Below are 16,293 nucleotides of genomic sequence, written 5' to 3'. Positions count from 1 at the left end.
GAGTCGAAGCCAGGGACTAACCTCTCATCTCGTGTTGATTCTTGGTCCACGGAGCTCTTTCGTGTTGCTACAGTGACCTCAGGATCCCTCTAGCCTTGAAACAGTGTTCTTGGGGTTTCTCTGGAGTGCCATCAAGGAAATCAAGGCTCCTTTCATGTGTGATGTGCAACACGGAATTGCTCTGCACGCAGTGCCGGGGAATCGGGCCTCATCTCGCGGCGAGGGGGAAGGCTCATGGTTTTTCTCGAGTTGCGGCGGGAACCTGGGGTATATTCTCGAGTTACGACGGGGATGGCCTTTCCACACACATGTGTGTTCAGCCATGTCAGGACTCCTGCCTAGTTGCGAGGGACAACTCGGGATTCTCCTCGAGGCTTTACAGGGCAATTGGGACGCCTCTCCAGCTGGGACGGGAGACCAAGTGTCCCTTTCCACGTGCCACAGGAATCCTGGGTCTCCTATCAAGTTTCACGAGGAGTCAGGCATCGTCTCCTTTGGAGGCACTGATCTCCGCATTCCTCTGGAGTTTTCAAAGGATTTGAGGCCTCCTGTCGTGATGAGGTGGGGAACTAGGTATTTCTCTGTGGTCTGCACAGGGGATTCAGACACCCTTTCGTCTTGGGAGATGCAAGACGAGCCTGCATTGAAGTCACTGCAGGGATATCCGGCCTTATTTGGAGTCAGGGCATCGCGGTGTCCATTCCACTTGAGGCCGCAAACTCAGGGTCCCTCTCACATACCTAGAGCTGAGAGAAGCCTCCTCTTGAGGTGCTTGTGGTAAGGTGGTATTGCTCAGGAGTCGAAGCCATGGACTAACCTCTCATCTCGTGTTGATTCTTGGTCCACGGAGTTCTTTCGTGTTGCTACATGGACCTCAGGATCCCTCTATCCTTGAAACAGTGTTCTTGGGGTTTCTCTGGAGTGCCATCAAGGAAATCAAGGCTCCTTTCATGTGTGATGTGCAACACGGAATTGCTCTGCACGCAGTGCAGGGGAATCGGGCCTCATCTCACGGCGAGGGGGAAGTCTCATGGTTTTTCTCGAGTTGCGGCGGGAACCTGGGGTATATTCTCGAGTTACGACGGGGATGGCCCTTCCACACACGTGTTTGTTCAGCCACGTCAGGACTCTTGCCTAGTTGCGAGACACAACTCGGGATTCTCCTCGAGGCTTGGCAAGGCAATTGTGACGCCTCTCCAGCTGAGGCGGGAGACCAAGGGTCCCTTTCCACGTGCCACAGGAATCCTGGGACTCCTATCAAGTTTCACGAGGAGTCAGGCATCGTCTCCTTTGGAGGCACTGATCTCCGCGTACCTCTGGAATTTTCAAAGGATATGAGGCCTCCGGTCGCGATGAGGTGGGGAACTAGGTCTTTCTCTGTTTTCTCCACAGGGGATTCAGACATCCTTTCATCTTGGGAAATGCAAGACGAGCATGCATTCAAGTCACTGCAGGGATATCCAGCCTTATTTCGAGTCAGGGCATCGCGGTGTCCATTCCACTTGAGGCCGCAAACTCAGGGTCCCTCTCACATACCTAGAGCTGAGAGAAGCCTCCTCTTGAGGTGCTTGTGGTAAGGTGGTATTCCTCTGGAGTCGAGGCCAGGGACTAACCTCTCATCTCGAGTTGATTTTTGGCCCACGGAGCTCTTTCGTGTTGCTACAGTGACCTCAGGATCCCTCTAGCCTTGAAACAGTGTTCTTGGGGTTTCTCTGGAGTGCCATCAAGGAAATCAAGGCTCCTTTCATGTGTGATGTGCAACACAGAATTGCTCTGCACGCAGTGCAGGGTAATCGGGCCCCATCTCGCGGCGAGGGGGAAGTCTCATGGTTTTTCTCGAATTGCGGCGGGAACCTGGGGTATATTCTCGAGTTACGACGGGGATGGCCCTTCCACCCACGTGTTTGTTCAGCCACGTCAGGACTCCTGCCTAGTTGCGAGGGACAACTCGGGATTCTCCTCGAGGCTTGGCAGGGCAATTGGAACGCCTCTCCAGCTGAGGCGGGAGACCAAGGGTCCCTTTCCACGTGCCACAAGAATCCTGGGACTCCTATCAAGTTTCACGAGGAGTCAGGCATCGTCTCCTTTGGAGGCACTGATCTCCGCGTACCTCTGGAGTTTTCAAAGGATGTGAGGCCTCCGGTCGCGATGAGGTGGGGAACTAGGTCTTTCTCTATGGTCTCCATAGGGGATTCAGACATCCTTTCTTCTTGGGAGAAGCATGACGAGCCTGCATTTAAGTCACTGCAGGGATATCCGGCCTTATTTCGAGTCAGGGCATCGCGGTGTCCATTCCACTTGAGGCCGCAAACTCAGGGTCCTTCTCACATACCTAGAGCTGAGAGAAGCCTCCTCTTGAGGTGCTTGTGGTTAGGTGGTGTTCCTCAGGAGTCGAAGCCAGGGACTAACCTCTCATCTCGTGTTGATTCTTGGTCCACGGAGCTCTTTCGTGTTGCTACAGTGACCTCAGGATCCCTCTAGCCTTGAAACAGTGTTCTTGGGGTTTCTCTGGAGTGCCATCAAGGAAATCAAGGCTCCTTTCATGTGTGATGTGCAACACGGAATTGCTCTGCACGCAGTGCAGGGGAATCGGGCCTCCTTTTGTAGCGAGAGGGAAGTCTCATGGTTTTTCTCGAGTTGCGGCGGGAACCTGGGGTATATTCTCGAGTTACGACGGGGATGGCCCTTCCATACACGTGTGTGTTCAGCCATGTCAGGACTCCTGCCTAGTTGCGAGGGACAACTCGGGATTCTCCTCGAAGCTTGGCAGGGCAATTGGGACGCCTCTCCAGCTGAGACGGGAGACCAAGGGTCCCTTTCCACGTGCCACAGGAATCCTGGGTCTCCTATCAAGTTTCACGAGGAGTCAGGCATCGTCTCCTTTGGAGGCACTGATCTCCGCATACCTCTGGAGTTTTCAAAGGATTTGAGGCCTCCTGTCGCGATGAGGTGGGGAACTAGGTCTTTCTCTGTGGTCTCCACAGGGGATTCAGACACCCTTTCGTCTTGGGAGATGCAAGACGAGCCTGCATTGAAGTCACTGCAGGGATATCCGGCCTTATTTCGAGTCAGGGCATCGCGGTGTCCATTCCACTTGAGGCCGCAAACTCAGGGTCCCTCTCACATACCTAGAGCTGAGAGAAGCCTCCTCTTGAGGTGCTTGTGGTAAGGTGGTATTCCTCTGGAGACGAATCCAGGGACTAACCTCTCTTTTCGAGTTGATTTTTGGTCCACAGAGTTCTTTCGTGTTGCTACAGTGACCTCAGGATCCCTCTATCCTTGAAACAGTGTTCTTGGGGTTTCTCTGGAGTGCCATCAAGGAAATCAAGGCTCCTTTCATGTGTCATGTGCAAGACGGAATAGCTCTGCACGCAGTACAGGGGAATCGGGCCTCATCTCGCATCGAGGGGGAAGTCTCATGGTTTTTCTCGAGTTGCGGCGGGAACCTGGGGTATATTCTCGAGTTACGACGGGGATGGCCCTTCCACCCACGTGTTTGTTCAGCCACGTCAGGACTCCTGCCTAGTTGCGAGGGACAACTCGGGATTCTCCTCGAGGCTTGGCAGGGCAATTGGAACGCCTCTCCAGCTGAGGCGGGAGACCAAGGGTCCCTTTCCACGTGCCACAAGAATCCTGGGACTCCTATCAAGTTTCACGAGGAGTCAGGCATCGTCTCCTTTGGAGGCACTGATCTCCACGTACCTCTGGAGTTTTCAAAGGATGTGAGGCCTCCGGTCGCGATGAGGTGGGGAACTAGGTCTTTCTCTGTGGTCTCCACAGGGGATTCAGACATCCTTTCTTCTTGGGAGATGCAAGACGAGCCTGCATTCAAGTCACTGCAGGGATATCCGGCCTTATTTCGAGGCAGGGCATCGCGGTGTCCATTCCACTTGAGGCCGCAAACTCAGGATCCCTCTCACATACCTAGAGCTGAGAGAAGCCTCCTCTTGAGGTGCTTGTGGTAAGGTGGTATTCCTCAGGAGTCGAAGCCAGGGACTAACCTCTCATCTCGTGTTGATTCTTGGTTCACGGAGCTCTTTCGTGTTGCTACAGTGACCTCAGGATCCCTCTAGCCTTGAAACAGTGTTCTTGGGGTTTCTCTGGAGTGCCATCAAGGAAATCAAGGCTCCTTTCATGTGTGATGTGCAACACGGAATTGCTCTGCAGGCAGTGCAGGGGAATCGGGCCTCATCTCGCGGCGAGGGGGAAGGCTCATGGTTTTTCTCGAGTTGCGGCGGGAACCTGGGGTATATTCTCGAGTTACGACGGGGATGGCCTTTCCACACACATGTGTGTTCAGCCATGTCAGGACTCCTGCCTAGTTGCGAGGGACAACTCGGGATTCTCCTCGAGGCTTTACAGGGCAATTGGGACGCCTCTCCAGCTGGGACGGGAGACCAAGAGTCCCTTTCCACGTGCCACAGGAATCCTGGGTCTCCTATCAAGTTTCACGAGGAGTCAGGCATCGTCTCCTTTAGAGGCACTGATCTCCGCATTCCTCTGGAGTTTTCAAAGGATTTGAGGCCTCCTGTCGTGATGAGGTGGGGAACTAGGTATTTCTCTGTGGTCTGCACAGGGGATTCAGACACCATTTCGTCTTGGGAGATGCAAGACGAGCCTGCATTGAAGTCACTGCAGGGATATCCGGCCTTATTTGGAGTCAGGGCATCGCGGTGTCCATTCCACTTGAGGCCGCAAACTCAGGGTCCCTCTCACATACCTAGAGCTGAGAGAAGCCTCCTCTTGAGGTGCTTGTGGTTAGGTGGTATTGCTCAGGAGTCGAAGCCATGGACTAACCTCTCATCTCGTGTTGATTCTTGGTCCACGGAGTTCTTTCGTGTTGCTACATGGACCTCAGGATCCCTCTATCCTTGAAACAGTGTTCTTGGGGTTTCTCTGGAGTGCCATCAAGGAAATCAAGGCTCCTTTCATGTGTGATGTGCAACACGGAATTGCTCTGCACGCAGTGCAGGGGAATCGGGCCTCATCTCACGGCGAGGGGGAAGTCTCATGGTTTTTCTCGAGTTGCGGCGGGAACCTGGGGTATATTCTCGAGTTACGACGGGGATGGCCCTTCCACCCACGTGTTTCTTCAGCGACGTCAGGACTCCTGCCTAGTTGCGAGGGACAACTCTGGATTCTCCTCGAGGCTTGGCAGGGCAATTGTGACGCCTCTCCAGCTGAGGCGGGAGACCAAGGGTCCCTTTCCACGTGCCACAGGAATCCTGGGACTCCTATCAAGTTTCACGAGGAGTCAGGCATCGTCTCCTTTGGAGGCACTGATCTCCGCGTACCTCTGGAATTTTCAAAGGATGTGAGGCCTCCGGTCGCGATGAGGTGGGGAACTAGGTCTTTCTCTGTTTTCTCCACAGGGGATTCAGACATCCTTTCGTCCTGGGAGATGCAAGACGAGCCTGCATTGAAGTCACTGCAGGGATATCCAGCCTTATTTCGCGTCAGGGCATCGCGGTGTCCATTCGACTTGAGGCCGCAAACTCAGGGTCCCTCTCACATACCTAGAGCTGAGAGAAGCCTCCTCTTGAGGTGCTTGTGGTAAGGTGGTATTCCTCTGAAGTCGAAGCCAGGGACTAACCTCTCATCTCGAGTTGATTTTTGGCCCACGGAGCTCTTTCGTGTTGCTACAGTGACCTCAGGATCCCTCTAGCCTTGAAACAGTGTTCTTGGGGTTTCTCTGGAGTGCCATCAAGGAAATCAAGGCTCCTTTCATGTGTGATGTGCAACACGGAATTGCTCTGCACGCAGTGCAGGGGAATCGGGCCTCATCTCGCATCGAGGGGGAAGTCTCATGGTTTTTCTCGAGTTGCGGCGGGAACCTGGGGTATATTCTCGAGTTACGACGGGGATGGCCCTTCCACCCACGTGTTTGTTCAGCCACGTCAGGACTCCTGCCTAGTTGCGAGGGACAACTCGGGATTCTCCTCGAGGCTTGGCAGGGCAATTGGAACGCCTCTCCAGCTGAGGCGGGAGACCAAGGGTCCCTTTCCACGTGCCACAGGAATCCTGGGACTCCTATCAAGTTTCACGAGGAGTCAGGCATCGTCTCCTTTGGAGGCACTGATCTCCGCGTACCTCTGGAGTTTTCAAAGGATGTGAGGCCTCCGGTCGCGATGAGGTGGGGAACTAGGTCTTTCTCTGTGGTCTCCATAGGGGATTCAGACATCCTTTCTTCTTGGGAGAAGCATGACGAGCCTGCATTTAAGTCACTGCAGGGATATCCGGCCTTATTTCGAGTCAGGGCATCGCGGTGTCCATTCCACTTGAGGCCGCAAACTCAGGGTCCTTCTCACATACCTAGAGCTGAGAGAAGCCTCCTCTTGAGGTGCTTGTGGTAAGGTGGTGTTCCTCAGGAGTCGAAGCCAGGGACTAACCTCTCATCTCGTGTTGATTCTTGGTCCACGGAGCTCTTTCGTGTTGCTACAGTGACCTCAGGATCCCTCTAGCCTTGAAACAGTGTTCTTGGGGTTTCTCTGTAGTGCCATCAAGGAAATCAAGGCTCCTTTCATGTGTGATGTGCAACACGGAATTGCTCTGCACGCAGTGCAGGGGAATCGGGCCTCCTTTTGCAGCGAGAGGGAAGTCTCATGGTTTTTCTCGAGTTGCGGCGGGAACCTGGGGTATATTCTCGAGTTACGACGGGGATGGCCCTTCCATACACGTGTGTGTTCAGCCATGTCAGGACTCCTGCCTAGTTGCGAGGGACAACTCGGGATTCTCCTCGAAGCTTGGCAGGGCAATTGGGACGCCTCTCCAGCTGAGACGGGAGACCAAGGGTCCCTTTCCACGTGCCACAGGAATCCTGGGTCTCCTTTCAAGTTTCACGAGGAGTCAGGCATCGTCTCCTTTGGAGGCACTGATCTCCTCATACCTCTGGAGTTTTCAAAGGATTTGAGGCCTCCTGTCGCGATGAGGTGGGGAACTAGGTCTTTCTCTGTGGTCTCCACAGGGGATTCAGACACCCTTTCGTCTTGGGAGATGCAAGACGAGCCTGCATTGAAGTCACTGCAGGGATATCCGGCCTTATTTCGAGTCAGGGCATCGCGGTGTCCATTCCACTTGAGGCCGCAAACTCAGGGTCCCTCTCACATACCTAGAGCTGAGAGAAGCCTCCTCTTGAGGTGCTTGTGGTAAGGTGGTATTCCTCTGGAGACGAATCCAGGGACTAACCTCTCTTTTCGAGTTGATTTTTGGTCCACAGAGTTCTTTCGTGTTGCTACAGTGACCTCAGGATCCCTCTATCCTTGAAACAGTGTTCTTGGGGTTTCTCTGGAGTGCCATCAAGGAAATCAAGGCTCCTTTCATGTGTGATGTGCAAGACGGAATAGCTCTGCACGCAGTACAGGGGAATCGGGCCTCATCTCGCATCGAGGGGGAAGTCTCATGGTTTTTCTCGAGTTGCGGCGGGAACCTGGGGTATATTCTCGAGTTACGACGGGGATGGCCCTTCCACCCACGTGTTTGTTCAGCCACGTCAGGACTCCTGCCTAGTTGCGAGGGACAACTCGGGATTCTCCTCGAGGCTTGGCAGGGCAATTGGAACGCCTCTCCAGCTGAGGCGGGAGACCAAGGGTCCCTTTCCACGTGCCATAAGAATCCTGGGACTCCTATCAAGTTTCACGAGGAGTCAGGCATCGTCTCCTTTGGAGGCACTGATCTCCGCGTACCTCTGGAGTTTTCAAAGGATGTGAGGCCTCCGGTCGCGATGAGGTGGGGAACTAGGTCTTTCTCTGTGGTCTCCACAGGGGATTCACACATCCTTTCTTCTTGGGAGATGCAAGACGAGCCTGCATTCAAGTCACTGCAGGAATATCCGGCCTTATTTCGAGGCAGGGCATCGCGGTGTCCATTCCAATTGAGGCCGCAAACTCAGGATCCCTCTCACATACCTAGAGCTGAGAGAAGCCTCCTCTTGAGGTGCTTGTGGTAAGGTGGTATTCCTCACGAGTCGAAGCCAGGGACTAACCTCTCATCTCGTGTTGATTCTTGGTCCACGGAGCTCTTTCGTGTTGCTACAGTGACCTCAGGATCCCTCTAGCCTTGAAACAGTGTTCTTGGGGTTTCTCTGGAGTGCCATCAAGGAAATCAAGGCTCCTTTCATGTGTGATGTGCAACACGGAATTGCTCTGCACGCAGTGCCGGGGAATCGGGCCTCATCTCGCGGCGAGGGGGAAGGCTCATGGTTTTTCTCGAGTTGCGGCGGGAACCTGGGGTATATTCTCGAGTTACGACGGGGATGGCCTTTCCACACACATGTGTGTTCAGCCACGTCAGGACTGCTGCCTAGTTGCGAGGGACAACTCGGGATTCTCCTCGAGGCTTTACAGGGCAATTGGGACGCCTCTCCAGCTGGGACGGGAGACCAAGGGTCCCTTTCCACGTGCCACAGGAATCTTGGGTCTCCTATCAAGTTTCACGAGGAGTCAGGCATCGTCTCCTTTGGAGGCACTGATCTCCGCATTCCTCTGGAGTTTTCAAAGGATTTGAGGCCTCCTGTCGTGATGAGGTGGGGAACTAGGTATTTCTCTGTGGTCTGCACAGGGGATTCAGACACCCTTTCGTCTTGGGAGATGCAAGACGAGCCTGCATTGAAGTCACTGCAGGGATATCCGGCCTTATTTGGAGTCAGGGCATCGCGGTGTCCATTCCACTTGAGGCCGCAAACTCAGGGTCCCTCTCACATACCTAGAGCTGAGAGAAGCCTCCTCTTGAGGTGCTTGTGGTAAGGTGGTATTGCTCAGGAGTCGAAGCCATGGACTAACCTCTCATCTCGTGTTGATTCTTGGTCCACGGAGTTCTTTCGTGTTGCTACATGGACCTCAGGATCCCTCTATCCTTGAAACAGTGTTCTTGGGGTTTCTCTGGAGTGCCATCAAGGAAATCAAGGCTCCTTTCATGTGTGATGTGCAACACGGAATTGCTCTGCACGCAGTGCAGGGGAATCGGGCCTCATCTCACGGCGAGGGGGAAGTCTCATGGTTTTTCTCGAGTTGCGGCGGGAACCTGGGGTATATTCTCGAGTTACGACGGGGATGGCCCTTCCACACACGTGTTTGTTCAGCCACGTCAGGACTCTTGCCTAGTTGCGAGACACAACTCGGGATTCTCCTCGAGGCTTGGCAAGGCAATTGTGACGCCTCTCCAGCTGAGGCGGGAGACCAAGGGTCCCTTTCCACGTGCCACAGGAATCCTGGGACTCCTATCAAGTTTCACGAGGAGTCAGGCATCGTCTCCTTTGGAGGCACTGATCTCCGCGTACCTCTGGAATTTTCAAAGGATGTGAGGCCTCCGGTCGCGATGAGGTGGGGAACTAGGTCTTTCTCTGTTTTCTCCACAGGGGATTCAGACATCCTTTCATCTTGGGAAATGCAAGACGAGCATGCATTCAAGTCACTGCAGGGATATCCAGCCTTATTTCGAGTCAGGGCATCGCGGTGTCCATTCCACTTGAGGCCGCAAACTCAGGGTCCCTCTCACATACCTAGAGCTGAGAGAAGCCTCCTCTTGAGGTGCTTGTGGTAAGGTGGTATTCCTCTGGAGTCGAAGCTAGGGACTAACCTCTCATCTCGAGTTGATTTTTGGTCCACGGAGCTCTTTCGTGTTGCTACAGTGACCTCAGGATCCCTCTAGCCTTGAAACAGTGTTCTTGGGGTTTCTCTGGAGTGCCATCAAGGAAATCAAGGCTCCTTTCATGTGTGATGTGCAACACGGAATTGCTCTGCACGCAGTGCAGGGGAATCGGGCCTCATCTCGCGGCGAGGGGGAAGTCTCATGGTTTTTCTCGAGTTGCGGCGGGAACCTGGGGTATATTCTCGAGTTACGACGGGGATGGCCCTTCCACCCACGTGTTTCTTCAGCGACATCAGGACTCCTGCCTAGTTGCGAGGGACAACTCTGGATTCTCCTCGAGGCTTGGCAGGGCAATTGGGACGCCTCTCCAGCTGAGGCGGGAGACCAAGTGTCCCTTTCCAAGTGCCACAGGAATCCTGGGACTCCTATCAAGTTTCACGAGGAGTCAGGCATCGTCTCCTTTGGAGGCACTGATCTCCGCGGACCTCTGGAGTTTTCAAAGGATGTGAGGCTATCAGTCGCGATGAGGTGGGGAACTAAGTCTTTCTCTGTGCTTTCCACAGGGGATTCAGACATCCTTTCGTCCTGGGAGATGCAAGACGAGCCTGCATTGAAGTCACTGCAGGGATATCCAGCCTTATTTCGCGTCAGGGCATCGCGGTGTCCATTCCACTTGAGGCCGCAAACTCAGGGTCCCTCTCACATACCTAGAGCTGAGAGAAGCCTCCTCTGGAGGTGCTTGTGGTAAGGTGTTATTCCTCTGGAGACAAATCCAGGGACTAACCTCTCTTTTCGAGTTGATTTTTGGTCCACAGAGTTCTGTCGTGTTGCTACAGTGACCTCAGGATCCCTCTATCCTTGAAACAGTGTTCTTGGGGTTTCTCTGGAGTGCCATCAAGGAAATCAAGGCTACTTTCATGTGTGATGTGCAAGACGGAATTGCTCTGCACGCAGTGCAGGGGAATCGGGCCTCATCTCGCGGCGAGGGGGAAGTCTCATGGTTTTTCTCGAGTTGCGGCGGGAACCTGGGGTATATTCTCGAGTTACGACGGGGATGGCCCTTCCACACACGTGTTTGTTCAGCCACGTCAGGACTCTTGCCTAGTTGCGAGACACAACTCGGGATTCTCCTCGAGGCTTGGCAAGGCAATTGGGACGCTTCTCCAGCTGAGGCGGGAGACCAAGGGTCCCTTTCCACGTGCCACAGGAATCCTGGGACTCCTATCAAGTTTCACGAGGAGTCAGGCATCGTCTCCTTTGGAGGCACTGATCTCCGCGTACCTCTGGAGTTTTCAAAGGATTTGAGGCCTCCGGTCGCGATGAGGTGGGGAACTAGGTCTTTCTCTGTGGTCTCCACAGGGGATTCAGACATCCTTTCATCTTGGGAGATGCAAGACGAGCCTGCATTCAAGTCACTGCAGGGATATCCGGCCTTATTTCGCGTCAGGGCATCGCGGTGTCCATTCCACTTGAGGCCGCAAACTCAGGGTCCCTCTTACATACCTAGAGCTGAGAGAAGCCTCCTCTTGAGGTGCTTGTGGTAAGGTGGTATTCCTCTGGAGTCGAGGCCAGGGACTAACCTCTCATCTCGAGTTGATTTTTGGCCCACGGAGCTCTTTCGTGTTGCTACAGTGACCTCAGGATCCCTCTAGGCTTGAAACAGTGTTCTTGGGGTTTCTCTGGAGTGCCATCAAGGAAATCAAGGCTCCTTTCATGTGTGATGTGCAACACAGAATTGCTCTGCACGCAGTGCAGGGTAATCGGGCCTCATCTCGCGGCGAGGGGGAAGTCTCATGGTTTTTCTCGAATTGCGGCGGGAACCTGGGGTATATTCTCGAGTTACGACGGGGATGGCCCTTCCACACACGTGTTTGTTCAGCCACGTCAGGACTTTTGCCTAGTTGCGAGACACAACTAGGGATTCTCCTCGAGGCTTGGCAGGGCAATTGGGACGCCTCTCCAGCTGAGGCGGGAGACCAAGTGTCCCTTTCCACGTGCCACAGGAATCCTGGGACTCCTATCAAGTTTCACGAGGAGTCAGGCATCGTCTCCTTTGGAGGCACTGATCTCCGCGTACCTCTGGAGTTTTCAAAGGATGTGAGGCCTCCGGTCGCGATGAGGTGGGGAACTAAGTGTTTCTCTGTGATCTCCACAGGGGATTCAGACATCCTTTCTTCTTGGGAGATGCAAGACGAGCCTGCATTCAAGTCACTGCAGGGATATCCGGCCTTATTTCGAGTCAGGGCATCGCGGTGTCCATTCCACTTGAGGCCGCAAACTCAGGATCCCTCTCACATACCTAGAGCTGAGAGAAGCCTCCTCTTGAGGTGCTTGTGGTAAGGTGGTATTCCTCAGGAGTCGAAGCCAGGGACTAACCTCTCATCTCGTGTTGATTCTTGGTCCACGGAGCTCTTTCGTGTTGCTACAGTGACCTCAGGATCCCTCTAGCCTTGAAACAGTGTTCTTGGGGTTTCTCTGGAGTGCCATCAAGGAAATCAAGGCTCCTTTCATGTGTGATGTGCAACACAGAATTGCTCTGCACGCAGTGCAGAGGAATCGGGCCTCATCTCGCGGTGAGGGGGAAGTCTCATGATTTTTCTCGAGTTGCGGCGGGAACCTGGGGTATATTCTCGAGTTACGGCGGGGATGGCCCTTCCACACACGTGTTTGTTCAGCCACGTCAGGACTCTTGCCTAGTTGCGAGACACAACTCGGGATTCTCCTCGAGGCTTGGCAAGGCAATTGGGACGCCTCTCCACCTGAGGCGGGAGACCAAGGGTTCCTTTCCACGTGCCACAGGAAACCTGGGACTCCTATCAAGTTTCACGAGGAGTCAGGCATCGTCTCCTTTGGAGGCACTGATCTCCGCGTACCTCTGGAGTTTTCAATGGATTTGAGGCCTCCTGTCGCGATGAGGTGGGGAACTAGGTCTTTCTCTGTGGTCTCCACAGGGGATTCAGACATCCTTTCGTCTTGGGAGATGCAAGACGAGCCTGCATTCAAGTCACTGCAGGGATATCCAGCCTTATTTCGCGTCAGGGCATCGCGGTGTCCATTCCACTTGAGGCCGCAAACTCAGGGTCCCACTCACATACCTAGAGCTGAGAGAAGCCTCCTCTTGAGGTGCTTGTGGTAAGGTGGTATTCCTCAGGAGTCGAAGCCAGGGACTAACCTCTCATCTCGAGTTGATTTTTCGCCCACGGAGCTCCTTCGTGTTGCTACTGTGACCTCAGGATCCCTCTAGCCTTGAAACAGTGTTCTTGGGGTTTCTCTGGAGTGCCATCAAGGAAATCAAGGCTCTTTTCATGTGTGATGTGCAACACGGAATTGCTCTGCACGCAGTGCAGGGGAATCGGGCCTCATCTCGCAGCGAGGGGGAAGTCTCATGGTTTTTCTCGAGTTGCGGCGGGAACCTGGGGTATATTCTCGAGTTACGACGGGGATGGCCCTTCCACCCACATGTTTCTTCAGCGACGTCAGGACTCCTGCCTAGTTGCGAGGGACAACTCTGGATTCTCCTCGAGGCTTGGCAGGGCAATTGGGACGCCTCTCCAGCTGAGGCGGGAGACAAAGTGTCCCTTTCCAAGTGCCACAGGAATCCTGGGACTCCTACCATGTTTCACTAGAAGTCAGGCATCGTCTCCTTTGGAGGCACTGATCTCCGCGTACCTCTGGAGTTTTCAAAGGATGTGAGGCTATCGGTCGCGATGAGGTGGGGAACTAAGTCTTTCTCTGTGCTTTCCACAGGGGATTCAGACATCCTTTCGTCTTGGGAGATGCAAGACGAGCCTGCATTGAAGTCACTGCAGGGATATCCGGCCTTATTTCGAGTCAGGGCATCGCGGTGTCCATTCCACTTGAGGCCGCAAACTCAGGGTCCCTCTCACATACCTAGAGCTGAGAGAAGCCTCCTCTTGAGGTGCTTGTGGTAAGGTGGTATTCCTCTGGAGACGAATCCAGGGACTAACCTCTCTTTTCGAGTTGATTTGTGGTCCACAGGGTTCTTTCGTGTTGCTACAGTGACCTCAGGAACCCTCTAGCCTTGAAACAGTGTTCTTGGGGTTTCTCTGGAGAGCCATCAAGGAAATCAAGGCTCCTTTCATGTGTGATGTGCAAGACGGAATTGCTCTGCACGCAGTACAGGGGAATCGGGCCTCATCTCGCATCGAGGGGGAAGTCTCATGGTTTTTCTCGAGTTGCGGCGGGAACCTGGGGTATATTCTCGAGTTACGACGGGGATGGCCCTTCCACCCACGTGTTTAGTCAGCGACCTCAGGACTCCTGCCTAGTTGCGAGGGACAACTCGGGATTCTCCTCGAGGCTTGGCAGGGCAATTGGAACGCCTCTCCACCTGAGGAGGAAGACCAAGGGTCCCTTTCCACGTGCCACAAGAATCCTGGGACTCCTATCAAGTTTCACGAGGAGTCAGGCATCGTCTCCTTTGGAGGCACTGATCTCCGCGTAACTCTGGAATTTTCAAAGGATGAGAGGCCTCCGGTCGCGATGAGGTGGGGAACTAGGTCTTTCTCTGTGGTCTCCACAGGGGATTCAGACATCCTTTCTTCTTGGGAGATGCAAGACGAGCCTGCATTCAAGTCACTGCAGGGATATCCGGCCTTATTTCGAGTCAGGGCATCGCGGTGTCCATTCCACTTGAGGCCGCAAACTCAGGGTCCCTCTCACATACCTAGAGCTGAGAGAAGCCTCCTCTTGAGGTGCTTGTGGTAAGGTGGTATTCCTCAGGAGTCGAAGCCAGGGACTAACCTCTCATCTCGTGTTGATTCTTGGTCCACGGAGATCTTTCGTGTTGCTACAGTGACCTCAGGATCCCTCTAGCTTTGAAACAGTGTTCTTGGGGTTTCTCTGGAGTGCCATCAAGGAAATCAAGGCTCCTTTCATGTGTGATGTGCAAGACGGCATTGCTCTGCACGCAGTGCAGTGGAATCGGGCCTCATCTCGCGGCGAGGGGGAAGTCTCATGGTTTTTCTCGAGTTGCGGCGGGAACCTGGGGTATATTCTCGAGTTACGACGGGGATGGCCCTTCCACACACGTGTTTGTTCAGCCACGTCAGGACTCTTGCCTAGTTGCGAGACACAACTCGGGATTCTCCTCGAGGCTTGGCAAGGCAATTGGGACGCCTCTCCAGCTGAGGCGGGAGACCAAGGGTCCCTTTCCACGTGCCACAGGAATCCTGGGACTCCTATCAAGTTTCACGAGGAGTCAGGCATCGTCTCCTTTGGAGGCACTGATCTCCGCGTACCTCTGGAGTTTTCAAAGGATGTGAGGCTATCGGTCGCGATGAGGTGGGGAACTAAGTCTTTCTCTGTGCTTTCCACAGGGGATTCAGACATCCTTTCGTCCTGGGAGATGCAAGACGAGACTGCATTGAAGTCACTGCAGGGATATCCGGCCTTATTTCGAGTCAGGGCATCGCGGTGTCCATTCCACTTGAGGCCGCAAACTCAGGGTCCCTCTCACATACCTAGAGCTGAGAGAAGCCTCCTCTTGAGGTGCTTGTGGTAAGGTGTTATTCCTCTGGAGACGAATCCAGGGACTAACCTCTCTTTTCGAGTTGATTTTTGGTCCACAGAGTTCTTTCGTGTTGCTACAGTGACCTCAGGATCCCTCTATCCTTGAAACAGTGTTCTTGGGGTTTCTCTGGAGTGCCATCAAGGAAATCAAGGCTCCTTTCATGTGTGATGTGCAAGACGGAATTGCTCTGCTCGCATTACAGGGGAATCGGGCCTCATCTCGCATCGAGGGGGAAGTCTCATGGTTTTTCTCGAGTTGCGGCGGGAACCTGGGGTATATTCTCGAGTTACGACGGGGATGGCCCTTCCACCCACGTGTTTGCTCAGCCACATCAGGACTCCTGCCTAGTTTCGAGGGACAACTCGGGATTCTCCTCGAGGCTTGGCAGGGCAATTGGAACGCCTCTCCAGCTGAGGCGGGAGACAAAGGGTCCCTTTCCACGTGCCACAAGAATCCTGGGACTCCTATCAAGTTTCACGAGGAGTCAGGCATCGTCTCCTTTGGAGGCACTGATCTCCGCGTACCTCTGGAGTTTTCAAAGGATGTGAGGCCTCCGGTCGCGATGAGGTGGGGAACTAGGTGTTTCTCTGTGGTCTCCACAGGGGATTCAGACATCCTTTCTTCTTGGGAGATGCAAGACGAGCCTGCATTCAAGTAACTGCAGGGATATCCGGCCTTATTTCGAGTCAGGGCATCGCGGTGTCCATTCCACCTGAGGCCGCAAACTCAGGATCCCTCTCACATACCTAGAGCTGAGAGAAGCCTCCTCTTGAGGTGCTTGTGGTAAGGTGGTATTCCTCAGGAGTCGAAGCCAGGGACTAACCTCTCATCTCGTGTTGATTCTTGGTCCACGGAGCTCTTTCGTGTTGCTACAGTGACCTCAGGATCCCTCTAGCCTTGAAACAGTGTTCTTGGGGTTTCTCTGGAGTGCCATCAAGGATATCAAGGTTCCTTTCATGTGTGATGTGCAACACGGAATTGCTCTGCACGCAGTGCAGGGGAATCGGGCCTCATCTCGCATCGAGGGGGAAGTTTCATGGTTTTTCTCGAGTTGCGGCGGGAACCTGGGGTATATTCTCGAGTTACGACGGGGATGGCCCTTCCACACACGTGTGTGTTCAGCCACGTCAGGACTCCTGCCTAGTTGCGAGGGACAACTCGGGATTCTCCTCGAG

The sequence above is a fragment of the Cervus elaphus genome, unplaced genomic scaffold (assembly GCF_910594005.1).
Source record: "Cervus elaphus unplaced genomic scaffold, mCerEla1.1, whole genome shotgun sequence".
In the NCBI taxonomy this organism is placed as follows: domain Eukaryota; kingdom Metazoa; phylum Chordata; class Mammalia; order Artiodactyla; family Cervidae; genus Cervus; species Cervus elaphus.
This window is presented reverse-complemented; position numbering follows the sequence as displayed.